At 31.4% G+C, this 14,307-nt stretch overlaps 1 pseudogene across 1 annotated transcript; it reads left to right on the top strand.

Moving 5' to 3' along the window:
• The first annotated feature begins 270 nt into the window (after positions 1–270).
• Positions 271–6,212, top strand: LOC114298951 (prohibitin-3, mitochondrial pseudogene; annotated as a pseudogene). The gene is made up of 4 exons (XR_014360217.1): positions 271–394; positions 4,135–4,648; positions 5,717–5,815; positions 5,936–6,212. The product of XR_014360217.1 is annotated as a prohibitin-3, mitochondrial pseudogene (transcript).
• The last annotated feature ends 8,095 nt before the right edge of the window (positions 6,213–14,307 follow it).

Here is a 14,307-nt window from a genome sequence, read left to right on the forward strand (position 1 = left end):
TAAGATAAAACTAAATCTAAAGTTAAGTGTTGTTGAGTTGATGATGCCTTTTCTCCCTGGCAATTCCTGGCCTTGGCGGGGTGTTCCCTCTGCAAGTTAGTTGCTGCGGCCGTAGTTGTTGCTGCATTCATTTCCCGTGGCAAGTTTAGATGGTAGAATAATATTAGGAATGGCGGTGCTGAGACAAAAGTACCTTCGCAACTTGACCGCTGCAAGTGTTGCCTCCGCAACGTAATTGCTTCGGTTTTCTCTTTCCCTTAGCAATTTTAGATGGCGGCGGAACCAACAATACTAGGAATAGCAATTGTATCGACAATACTAGGAATAACAATTGTATCAACAATACTTGGAATGGCGGTGCTGACAAAGTACCTCTGCAACTTGACCGTTGCAAGTGTTGCCTCCGCAACTTAGTTGCTTCAGTTTTCTCTTTCCCTCAGCAACTTTAGATGGCGGTGGAACCGACAATATTGGGGATGGCGGCGTTGAGGCAAAGTGCCTCAGCAACTTGACCGCTGCAAGTGTTGCCTCTGCAACTTCACTTAGACATTTTCCTTAGTGGAGTCTATTTAGACCCTTGGCAGGTCGGACCTGCTTCGACCTACTAGTGGTCCACTTTCTTGGGCTTTAGCCCATGCTCCTTTAGTCATTCCTGGTCGCCTTAAAGGGGCGACCTCACCACTTAGGCCCATACTTAATTTGGAGTTTAATTTCTGACCCTCTATAGTGATCAACCCTTATCTCTTATTAACAAACAATGTTATGGTCCTGCTGCAAATCAAAAATACTTATTGGATGGTGATACCTATCACATAATAACACTGTTACACCCACTATTTACTTAGACTCCGGACAACATTATTAGATTTGGTTTGGAAGGCCCATCTTCTATCTGAAATAACACAACAGCAAAAATCACAACTTTTCCATTACCTAAGGCAGTTTTCGTGCCAATTCCACCGTTAAAACTTTCGAATGTGCATTTTTTTCATTTAAAAAAAAAAAAATTCATTTGAGAATAATATTGTTTAGAAATTTCAGTTTTTGATGTCATTTGTTTTGAAAAGTTTATATTACTTTCTCGTATCAAATTTGAGCCTAAATCCTTTTTTTTTTTTTTTGGAGGTAATTTTTCATCCAACTAGCCACTAAATGGGTGGATACCAACATGAGCACCTTGCTCGATTTGATAATAGTCTTGGATAGAGATTCAAACTGTGTTTAGATCATAAATTTTAGTAGGAATCTAAAAAGAGAAAGAGAAAAGATAGATGAAATGTAATTATATTTTATTCACATTTCACCTAACTTTTCTTCTTTTTTTTCTTTGGGGCAAAATTCATTTACCTCCTTGTGATTTCGGAGCACTTTACCTCCTTATGGTTTAAATATAGTCAAAAAGTTCCCATGTGATTTTGGATTTAAGTGTCATTGTTAATTTTTCCATCCAAACTAACAAAAAGCGTTTGACACACACCATTCTTTAAAGTGAGCCTAATTTTCTTTTTTTTAAAAAAAAGAAGAAGTTGAAAGTAACACAACAAAAAGACAATTTTATCCCCCATTTTCTCCCAACCTAAAATTAGATTAAGATGTTAATTAAAATTAAATTAAACTAAAATATAATTAAAAATTGATCTAAAATATAAAATATAATTAAGGATTGATTTAAAATTTAATTAAATTAAAATATATATTAAATAATAATTAGAATTGATCTAAAAAATAATTAGATTAAAATTAGATTAAGATGTTAGGAATTATAATAAATAATTAAGAATTTATGATTAATTGTGATCTATAAAACATAATTCGATTAAAATTTTAACAATTATTATAAATAATTAAGGATTTAGGATTAATTGTGATCTTAAAAATAATTAAATTAATATTAGATTAAAAAGTTAAGAATTACATTAAATAATTAAGAACTTATAATTAATTGTGATTTAATTGAATTAATATTAGAAATTAAAAATTATGTATATGAGAGAAAAGAGAGAAAGAAAATAACAAAAAAAGCATAGAGTTCGAGGATATTATAAGCATTTCACATCTATAGTTAACAGTGTTAAAGGTTAAACTTTTGTTCAAAATCACATGGGGCTTTTCTGACTATATTGACCAATAGAAGGGTAAAATGTTTCGAGCTCAAACCATAAGGGTTATAATGATATTTTTCCTTTTCAAATTTTTACTCAAATCCATGATCCAAACACAGACTTTGGAGATTATGAAACTAATAGACTTAAGATGGTAAATGCGCCATTTAGGCTATATTTAGATCATGGATTTAAGTATAGATTTGAAAATAAAAGAGAAAATGTGAATAAAATGTAAATATAATTATATTTTATTCACATTTCACTTACATTTTTTTTCTTTTTAATTTTTTATTCAAATTTATAATCAAAACAAAGTGTCAAAATTGGCAAATAACAAGATGAATGGGAAATCGAAGCAAGCAACCATGCTCAAGACTCAAAAAACTTGCTAGGAAAACTTGTAAGGCAAGAGGTGATAGAAATTTAACTCAACTTAATCACAAAATTTTGAAGGAAAATGCCAACAAATGTTTTCATGACATTAGTTAATATTGAGAATGTATAAAAAGTGTAATGAAAAAGTGTAAAAAGTTGTAAAGTATTTTAAAATTCATAAAAAGTGTATTGAATTAATAATAGATGTTTCTGGATCTACATATATTTTGTTTTTTCTTATATCTTAGGAGTACTTGTTAGTAAGACCCAACTTTGAATTGGAATGTTGAACAAGATTTTTTGGAACATTTTTGGGATGGAACTAATATTTTTAAGTGATGAGAACATCTCAAAACAGCCAACCAAATCATTGAAAAAATCAAACAACATTCCTATGTATGAACTCAACCAGTATCAAAGTAGAAAATCTAGACTAGAGTTGTCCTAGACCTTTGCTAATTTGATCATAACATAATATTATCGTTATATTGAAATTTTACTCATTGTGTAGATGGAATAACTCTATTGTCATAAATGTCATATATATATACACTACAACAAAAAAGGCCTATGGTGATGAAAATGCATGATGAAAAAATATTGTCTCCAAATATGCATATTTTAGTGATGAAAATAAGATTTCGCCTCCAATTGTACTATTTTTAAAGACGAAAACCAAATTTCGTTACCAAATGCTTAAAATCAAATAAAATAATAGGTGACGAAATTTTATTCGTCTCTAAATTTTATTTTTCGTCACAAAACAATTTCCCACTCATAGAGAATATGGGGGAAGATTTTGCGCCATTTTGGAGACGAAATTTTTCATCACCATTGTAAAAAATTTTAGAGAGGAAATAATTTTGTCTCCAAATGTATTTTTTTAGAAAGGAAAACCAATATTCATCACCAAATGCTTAAAATCAATAAAAAAATAAAATTGAACCAAGAGATAGATCTCTCTCTATTTAGATGCATCTATTTTACTTTCTATATCTCTCTCTGTCACTCTCTCACCCATCCATCTCCGTCACACCGTCTATCATCTTTGTCGCACCGGCTAACCCACACGTCACCCAACCATCTGTGTGATTATATATATTTATTTTCATCACAATTTCAGGTGTGATTGTATATAATTTTTCAATTTAATTTTCATATAAAATAATTATTCTCATATTCGCGCCTCTTCTTCACGATTGAGATGACCATGACTCTTTGAAACACCTACCAAGATTGAATTTGCTAAACACGTATAGGTCTCTTCTCCAATTAACTTGGAATAAATTACAAATACAACCTTTGAGGTTTACTTAAGTTACGAATTGTCCCATATGATTTGAAAAATTACAAATATCTCCATATCATAATTTTTTATTTAACATAATTAATTAAAAAAATGAAATTTATAACTGTTCACCTATACAATAATAAAATTATTTAAATTATTAATTGAAATAAAATTTTAATATTATTAAAAATTATTAATTAACTTAATAATTTAATAATAAAAAAATCTATTTATTATGAAAATAGAAACTTGAGAAGGTATAATGTAATTTTTAAAATTACAAAAAATAATTTATAATTTAAGAAGAGAGTATGTTTGTAATTTACCCATTAATTTGCTTTGCCTTTTCCTTTTGAAACAAAGCCCTAGCTAATTCGTTCTTATTCACATATCTCTCTCTCTCTCTCTCTCTCTCTCTCTCTCTCTCTCACTCACAAACCCTCATCCCATGGCGCCAAAAGCCTTTCATCTTCGACATCCAAACTTGCCCGCACATCTTCTCCTCCATCTCCGGCACCAAGGACCTCCAAATGGTTAACCTAACCCTCTGTGTCCTCTCTTGCCCCGAGTTCTCTCAACTCCCCCGAATCTTCCAAACCCTAGGCCTCGAATACGACGAGAAAGTCCTTCCTTCGATCAGCAACGAAGTCCTCAAGGCGGTCGTCGTTCAATTCAATGCTGATGAGCTCCTCACCGAGCGTCCCAGCATCTCTGCATTGGTTCGCGAGAGCTTGGTTCGTCGTGCTAAGGATTTCAACATCGTTCTCGATGACGTTGCGATCACGCACTTGTTGTATGGGGCTGAGTTCTCCAAGGCCGTGGAGCAGAAGTAGGTGGCGCAGCAGGAGGCTGAGTTCTCCAAGGCCATGGAGCAGAAGTAGGTGCCACATGAATCTCTCTCTCTCACTCTCTCTCTCTATAAATACATCTGAATTGAACCTTTTCATTTGTGAATTGATCAAGTATTTTTATTCTATTTGTTTGTTTATTGTTTTATATATCTATGTATAAAATATGCGACTCTGTATGTACATCTAAATTTACGTCTTTTGAATTTTGGTGTTCTACTTCAAAATTAGAAAACCTATTTTATTGATTTTTATTTATTTATGCCTGTATTTTAGGAAATTTACTCAACCTCCTCTTGTATGATTCTTTAGTTATTGCTTTTGATTCACAGATAAGAGGAATTGAAGCTAGGGTTTCATAAACTCTTCGTCTGATTACCATTGTTTAGATTCAAAATTATAGGTGTAAAATGGAATTGAATAATCGATGGGATTACAAACACAGTTCAATTGTTATTGAAATTGGAAGTCTATCAGATGTTCTGGTTGGTTCAAGAACTTCCATTCTGCTAATGTATCCCTTGTGCACTTGATGCTAAATTCCTATGCTTCTAATGTATCCCATTCTGCTTATGTATATATCCTATTCTGTTTATTTTATAGGCTGCTATTGTTCCAATTGGTTTGATGCTTGGTTGAACCTAAACTTCATCTATATTCTTCCATGGTCATAGGTTGTGACACTTCATGAATTAAATTGTCTGATTTGTGGCACACAGAACACAAACTTTGGTTTTATTGTAAGGGTCTCTGTTTGAGTGAGCTTTTTGAATTTTTTATTTTATTTTATAAATTTTTTTCAAATATGGTGAAATAAATGGGGAAAAGTTTCATTAATTTTGGATGATTTTCTCTTTTGGGGGGTGGAAATAATTTTTGAAAATTCAAAATTATATTTTTTGGTGTTTTTTATTTATTTATCAAGCTACTCTGTTAATATGCTAATAAGTCCCTTGTTTGGTTATGGTGTAGATGTATATGTCCCAAAATGCAGGTTGCTGAATTTGTTCATAGCAGTGATAGATTTTCTTGTTGGAAACAAGCTCTCTGGCTAATTTTGTGCTGTTATATTTTTGGTTATCTTTACCTTTTGGCAGATTTGGTACTCTGTTCCTAAGCCAGAAGCTCACAAGGAAACTCCCTTAAGTGAATTTTTTAATGTAAGATTTCACAGTCCTACTCTAAAAAGAGCTTAGGTATGTTTCTATCTATTTGTTGAGAATGAATTATTATGCACGTATATAATTTTATATCTATTTGTTGAGAATGAATGATTATGCATCTGTATAAAATTCTTATCATTGATTTAATTGCAGGTTGAAGTTGTGGCTCTTTCTAGTTTTGAAGAGAAAGAAGAGCAATTTAAAGAGCAGGTACACTTGTGCAGAGTACCAGACTGATGTAAAATTATGTCGCTTATTATTGTGAGTAAAGAATATAGAATTATAGAAGAACTCTTGCACACTAGACAAAATCATGTGTTTACCTGTTTTATATCTTTATGTAATACAAAATTATAGAAGTTCAAATTTTTTTTTTTTTGAAATAATCCCATTTCAAATCTGATTTATTATGAACTTGGTGATTTTGATATTTTTTTTCTTTTTTTTTTTTGCATTTCAGTACATTTTTTTTAAAAAATTTCTTGGAAATTCAAATTGAATTAGTTCATATTTTCTAATTACCTTATTCTGCGGCATTGAATTCTCTTAATTTTTTCTTTACTATCCTTGTGAGAGGCTAAAAGACAAAAAAATGGAGTGTGAATATCATTTTACTACACAATATGGAACTCTTGTTGTGAACTACTTGCCTAAATTGTTTTTCTTATCTTCTGCTTCTTTATGCAATTGGCATGATAAGCTGATGACAAATCAATTATTGTACAATCTGTAGCATAACCAAGGACTCCGCATCCGGATTCTTCTGATGTACAGGTAAATCATCTTGGAACACCAAAGAGCTATTTACGATGATCATATCATTCTTCCTTACCATTGCATCTATAAGTCTTTGTTGGGCCAATTTAGTGAAGATATGTATGCTTGAACATAAACAATAGATTAGATCCTCGATTGCTTTTGGGAAAGATTTTAACCTGTCTTGGTCCTCATGTTCCTCTTGGAAATTATGCTACATTTATCCTACAGTTTTACATTGCTTTGCTTGTAAAATTTCTATATCTAAACGGTCCTACATTGGTTTTGCTGTTACCTCATGTGCACTTGAACTTGAAAGTCCTTTCAAAAGTTTGAGTTGATTCCTAGTGCATCATGAAGCTTGGTTTAACACTATAGGTCTTTGAACATGTTTACCTTTGGTGTAAGCACAACTTTGAGTAAAAAATAATGGGACAAATGCTACTTAATCATCAATTATATGACTGAACCTTGAAGTACACATGTCAAGTCAACGTTTAAAATTTTCATGAGGTTTCATTTAGCAGCATTGTTAGATTTGGTTCAACTTGGCTTTCTAGTACTACAGTTAAAAAAAGAAAAAAAAGGAAAAAAAGGAAAAAAAAAAAAAAGAAGGTTGTGGTACATGGGCATTAAACGATGAGGATCAGTAGAGCATTTGAAAACCGAATGGTGTTAATAGATTGATTAAATTAAAAGCTTGAATTGTCCACATGGTTCAATAAAAGTGATGTGATCTAGTTAGTGCCTGTTGAAATGTACACATCAGTTTTAGAAAGTGCTACACCTAAATATTTGGTTTTGTAGGCTAAAGCTTTTAACTGATGCAATGTATGTCTTCATTAGAAAACCTATTTCAATTGTGTAGGAACAATTATTAACTACTGTGAATAATAGGATGCAAATGAAAACAAAATATCGATGTAGATTAAAATCAATCCTGGTCAGGGTATACAACTCGGTGCCTGGGGAACACCTCAAACATCTCGGAAGGGACTATTGTAACTTGTAAAAACTTACAGAACTAGCACGAGACTCCCGGTTGAAAATTAAGTCAAAAAATGTACTTTTCAAACACTTAGGCTTGAAAATAGGCTATCTGGGAGCCAAAATCGTGTAACAGCCACGAGAAGGCCCAGGGAACATCTTGGGAGGGACCAATGTAAGTTGTGAAAACTTACGGAACTAGCACGAGACTCCCAGTTTGAAAATTAAGTCGAAAAATGCATTTTTCCAACACTTAAGCTTGAAAATAGGCCATCGGGGGCCTAAAATCGTGTAACAGCCACGAGAAGGCCCGGGGAACACCTCAAACACCTCGGGAGGGACCAATGTAAGTTGTGAAAACTTACGAAACTAGCACCGGATTCCCAATTTGAAAACTAAGTCAAAAAATACATTTTTTCAACACTTAGGCTTGAAAATAGGCCATCGGGGGCCAAAATCGTGTAACAGCCACGAGAAGGCCCGGGAACACCTCAAACACCTCGGGAGGGACCAATGTAAGCTGTGGAAACTTACGGAACTAACACAGGACTTCCGGTTTGAAAACTAAGTAAAAAAAATGCACTTTTCCAACATTTAAGCTTGAAAATAGGTCATCGGGGCCCAAAATGGTGAAACAACCACGAGAAAGTCCGAGGAACACCTCAAACACCTCAGAAGGGACCATTGTAACTTGTGCAAATTTACGAAACTAGCATGGGATTGCTGGTTTGAAAACTAAGTCAAAAAATGTATTTTTTCAATACTTAGGGCAAGTTTGGGAAGATGCAAAAAAGTCAAAAAGTCAAAAAGTTACTCAAAAAGCTAAAAAGTTAATACTATTCACCAAAAGTCAACAATTACGGCTGCACAACTCCCAATTCAAATTTTTCCCTACAAATCAATTTTTACAATTTTTTATTACACATTTTTCAATAAAAAGTCAAAAAGTTAACCCAAACATCCATATTTTCAACCTCAATTTTTTAGTCCAAAAAGACAAAAAGTGCACTTTTTTAGTCTTCCCAAACTTGGCCTTAGGCTTGAAATAGGCTTTCGGGGGCCAAAATCGTGTAACAGTCATGAGAAAGTTCGAGGAACACCTCAAACACTTCGGAAGGGACCAATGTAAGTTGTGAAAACTTATGGAACTAGCACCAGAGTCCCGGTTTGAAACTAAGTCAACAAATGCACTTGTCCAACACTTAAGCTTGAAAATAGGCTATCGAGGGCCAAAATCATTGAACAACCACGAGAAAGCCCGAGGAATACCTCAAACACCTCAGAAGTGACCATTGTAGCTTGTGTAAACTTACGAAACTAGTACAGAACTCCCGGTTTGAAAACTAAGTCCAAAAATGCATTTTTTCAATACTTAAGCTTGTAAATAGGCCATCGGGGGCCAAAATCGTGTAACAGGCTTGAGAAGGCCCGGGGAACACCTCCAGCACCTCGGGAGGGACCAATGTAAGTTGTGAAAACTTACGGAACTAGCACGGGACTCCCAATTTGAAAACTAAGTCGAAAAATGAATGTTAAATTGTATATTTAATTGATAAGATTATAATTGTCAAACTTTTTTTTTTTTTTTTTCGAGATTAGATATGGGCATGTTTGGTAATCTGGAGAGCAGGAGCTACCTCATTTTGTGTTTTTGTTAATATTACCTTACAGGTATTTTGGTTGCGCTGTAAATTTATATTTTTGTGGGTATTATAGGACATGTTTGGTAATCCGCATTTGATATTATATTTTTGTGGATCTTAGTAGACATGTTTTTTGTGGATATTAGGAGACATGTTTGGTAATCCGCATGCAGTTGATATTGTATTGAAATTCGACTGTGGTGTTTATGAAAATGAATAGATTTTTGTATTGATTTGTAATAGATATTTTATTGAACAGGTTATGGAAATGCGCAGGGAATTTTTGGTGAAAAGAAAAATTTTAATTGAAAATATTACTTCCATTTTAAAAAAAATTAATTATTATTAGCAATCTGGGTTTTAAAAAGCGGCCGCAATCGTTACGTAACGGTTTTGGTGGTTACCGCCACCCGTTACGGTCGCTTTTACAGTGTGATTGAGATTCACAGGTGTATCGGCCGTAGTGGCTGTCATAGCGGTCGTAACGGTGCCGTAACAGCCGTAACGGCCTGTTACGCACCGTTGCGTAACAGTTCTGAACTGTTTCTTTCAAAAAAAAGAAAAAGTAAGTTGAAAATGGGGGAAAAGGGAAGATAAAGAGAGAAAATGGAGCAGCAAGAGAGAGAAGAGAGAAGATGAAGGACATGTTATTGATTTGACCATTTTGTTTGTCTCTATTTATATATTGTTTGATAATAATAATAATAATAATAATAATAATAATAATAATAAGTGTGGTTATTATCTATTTGGCTTGGTTAAAATATGTATATATATATATATATATATATATTTAGGCTCTTATTTATTCTTTTATTTTTATCATTGTGTATCTTATATGTAATAGTTAGTGATTGATTTTTTTGTATAATATAGTCATTAATTATTAAAATAAAATGTAAAAAACTCAGTTTATAGTGATTTAAAAATATGAAATTTATTGGATTATACTTAAAAATTTATAAAAATTAATCAATATTTATTTTAAACCCAATAAATATGATCATGGAAAAAAAAAATATGCGAAAAATAAAAAAATTCACGGTTCCGGTTACCGCAACCGTTACGTTACGGCCTTTACACTCCGCAACCGCGCCACCGCCACCATTACGGTGATCGCAAATGCTTTTCAAAACCTTGTTAGCGACGAAAAAAAAAATATGTTGCTATTAGTTTTCAAACATCATGACAAATAATTGTCATTAATGATATAGTATCAAACAAATGTTTTCGTCACATTTGCTGAATATTTCGTCGTCAAATTAAAATATTTGGCGTCAAAATATTTTTTGTCATTGAAGAATTTTCTTGTGCTTATTTTAGTGACGAATTTTTTTGTCACCTTAATCTATATCATTGGTGAGGAAAAATTTCGCCACTAAAATCTATTTGGTGACAATATTTTGTCGCCAAAACAATTAAAATAAAATATTATCTAATTCGAGTGACGAAATTGATGTTATAGATGACGAAAAATGTAATATTTGAAGATGAAAAATTTCATCACCAAAAATGAAAAATAGGCGATGAAAATATTTTTCGTCACCATGCACTTTCAGTGACAACGTATAGGCGACAAACGTGGTGACAAAAAATTTTCGTCACAGATCACTTTGGCGATGAAAATTTGATGTTTGGAGACAAAAGGCCTTTTTTGTTGTAGTGATAGGTTCAATAAACAAAAAAATTACCAATTTTGATGATATCTTACCAACATTTAAGTGATAATTTCTAGATATGTTTTATAGAACAAAGACTAGGAATTGGCTTTTTACCTACCGTGCCTATGATGTCCGTGGTCGAGTTTTGCTAATTGCGACCTTTCACTCCTGTTGTCAAAAAAATAAATAAATTAAATTTAAAAATATATCCCCTCCCCCCCCCCCCCAAAAAAAAAAAATTTACATGTTATTTAATGGTTTTCTCAATAATTCCTTGAAATTTTTAATGAAGAATATTGAGGATAAAAAGTAAGAAACATTACATTTCAGTCCTAGTTTTAAAAAAAAAAAATTACGAATTCATAAAAAAAGATTACGATTTTAATTATTAAAATTTATAAAATTTATCAATGATTGGTAATTATTAATTATTAATTATTTATGACTGATGTAATATTATTAATTATTAATTATTTATGACTGATGTATTATTTCTCCCAAATAGTAAATAGTGTGGAATGTGGTTGTAATTAGGGATGATCATTTTAACTTGTCCTGTGGGGATCTGTTCCTACTAGATGTACCTAATCTATTGAAGAGATGGGTGATTTTCCCATCTGAAGTGAAGGTAGGGTCGAGGCCAGGGTGGGAGATGCACCATCCAATCTAAACCCGATCCGTATATAATTAATATATAATATATACAATAAAAGATTATAAGTTTAACTATTCAACTTAAAATTGGGACTTATCAAATTAGAAAATGCATTCTATTACGTATTTTTGTGATGAATATTACGTATTTTTTTGATAGAAGTTATGACAATTTGTGATTCAGAAATAAAATTAAGCATTTTATGGTAGTATTACACATTTTTTTTATACAAATATTTTCTAAGTACAAAATGTGTAACAATATCATAAAATACATTATATTATCACAAAAATGCATAACTCCATTCCTGAATCATAATTTTTTATCAAAAAAAATATAATATTTATCACAGAAAATACATTATAACCAGGGGTGGAGATAGAGAGGAGCCAGGGGGTCATGTGCCCCCGGTTTGGGCTTCTTTTTTTGTTTTATTTGTACCAAATATAAAGAAAAAATATATTTTAAATTATAAAAATATTATTTAGAGTGAAATGTCAATGGCATTTTTAAAATTATGAGAACAATAATGGTTGTTTTGATTAAAAATTAAAAGATTACGATAAGTCATATTATTATTTATAAAAAATTTATAATTTTTTTTTTTAATGTAATGGTAATATCTATTATTATTGGCATGCAAGTATAATTAATCTTACTATGAAGATATATAATTTATTAGATTGTTAGTTATATTTGACATGTGAGGTTCACCCTCCACATGTTTCTTTATTATTGGTTGATGATATCACATGTCAATGATGACGTGGTATTACCATTATATTGAATTTTTACTCAAATTTTGTATAAAAAAATTACTTTATCTTTATATAATTTATTTTAAGACTTAATATTCATAGCTTTTTTTTTATATTGTCCAAGATACATTAGTTACGAATAACATTATTTTTTGATCTTTTTCCAAGTCAATCATAAAAATTTATGTAAAATATTTTTGTAAAAAATTTCAATATTATAATTAATAAGTACTCTCTCTGATTTAATTTCTTGACTCCACTATTGATTATAACTAACGTCACAAAAACACATGACGAGATGCTATAGAATTTTCCAAAAGACTAAGGACTTTTCTTCTATTTATAAAAGTCTGAAAGTTTCCTAATACTAACTTGCAAAAGTAGACAGTTGTTTCAAACTTTTACTTTTCTCAATAGAGGCTTGCGACTCTCTCTATCTATGTGTATCAGACTTTTCACTCATTTTCCCCGTTCAGGAATGAGTTATTTTAGTTAATTTTTTTTATAGTTATTTTAATTTGATTACAAAAATTTATTTGGAATAATAATTGACTTTTTTGTAATTGATATGATAGTTGTAAGAGAAAAAATTAGAATAATTATAATTTGAATGTGACATTTTAACTTATTTTGTCTTATGACTAATTATTTTTTTTTTTTTTTTGTCATTAACTATTTTAACCACTAAATTTTGACTTTATTACTTATTCTATTAAGTTGAAGTAACAACTTTGGTTTAGAGAGGGTGTTTGGCATGTGATTTTTTTGATTAAAGTAATTAAAAAATCAAAATATTCAATCGCATCACTATCTCTATTTTTTGTAATTTTTTTTTTGGAGAAAGTATCAACTAAAATAGTCAATTCTCAAACGAGCTTTTAGTCAGATGAACAAGGTGAGTTCAGATGTACAGGGAAGGAAAGAAAAACTCCGCCTGGTAGCGGGAGTGAGGGATGAAATAGGGGTGGTGGTGGTGGTGGCAGTGGCGGGGGCGGGCGTGGTAATAATAAATCTAACAAAAAATGAAAGTAAAATATTTGGTGTGACATTTAGTTTCCCTAGTTGTGACATTTGGTGTGATAAAAAATGAAAGTAAAATATTTTTCATAATTAATGAAAAATAATTTATTTGAGTCGAAAACATTATTCACTTTTTTAAAATAGAAAACATTTTTTAGACTACACACTGGCCAACCTTATCCAACCGCGCTGCATACCCCCAGTGGGGGTCGCGCCCCCACTGGCTGAAAACTTAAAAAAAAAAAAAAAAAAAAAAAAAAAAAAAAAAAAAACAATTTTTTTTTTTGGACCAATCCGGGGCCGACACCTCACTGGGGGTCGACCCCCAGTGGGGGTAGGAAGCATTAATCCAACCTTATCACACAACCATCATCACCATCACCTCTACCCCTACTACCACCATCACTTTCATTACCACCTCCACCACTCCACTACCATCCCACTATCACCACACCAACCCAATAGTTAAAACCACTAATATATTAGTTTTAAGATCACAACCAAACATGTTTGTTTGGATGTTTGATTTTAGCTAAAATAGCCAGGGAAGACAACAAAAGTTAAAATAACGAGTAAGGCAAAATGTTATATCTTATACATCAATCAATTATTTTTTCTCTTCCAACCATATATCTAACTACAAAAAAACCCACAAATCATCCCAAACACACCTTTTTTCATCTCATAAAATAGTCAAAAGCTACTAAAATAACCAAGTTCCCAAACAAGCACTCTGCTTGATTTTGATTTTTCAAATACAGTTTTTAAAATTTTTAGTTTTTATATTTCATATTTTGTTGTCTATAATGAATCTTTTTTATATTTTAATCAAAAATTTTTTTTTTATAAATATTTTTGGATACACCTAAAAGTAAAATATTTGTGAATAACTACATCTAAGTTAGATACATCTAACAGTTTAAAAAAAAAAAAGTAATTAAAAGAATAAAAATGGAGATTTATACAAAAGGACTTAACATTATTTTAAGGTATGATTAAAATTTAGGTTGAAATACCAAATTAAAGTAGGCAAAAAAAAGGAGCA

Source organism: Camellia sinensis, chromosome 2 (genome assembly GCF_055761805.1).
Source record: "Camellia sinensis isolate YWXY chromosome 2, ASM5576180v1, whole genome shotgun sequence".
NCBI classification, from domain to species: Eukaryota; Viridiplantae; Streptophyta; class Magnoliopsida; order Ericales; family Theaceae; genus Camellia; species Camellia sinensis.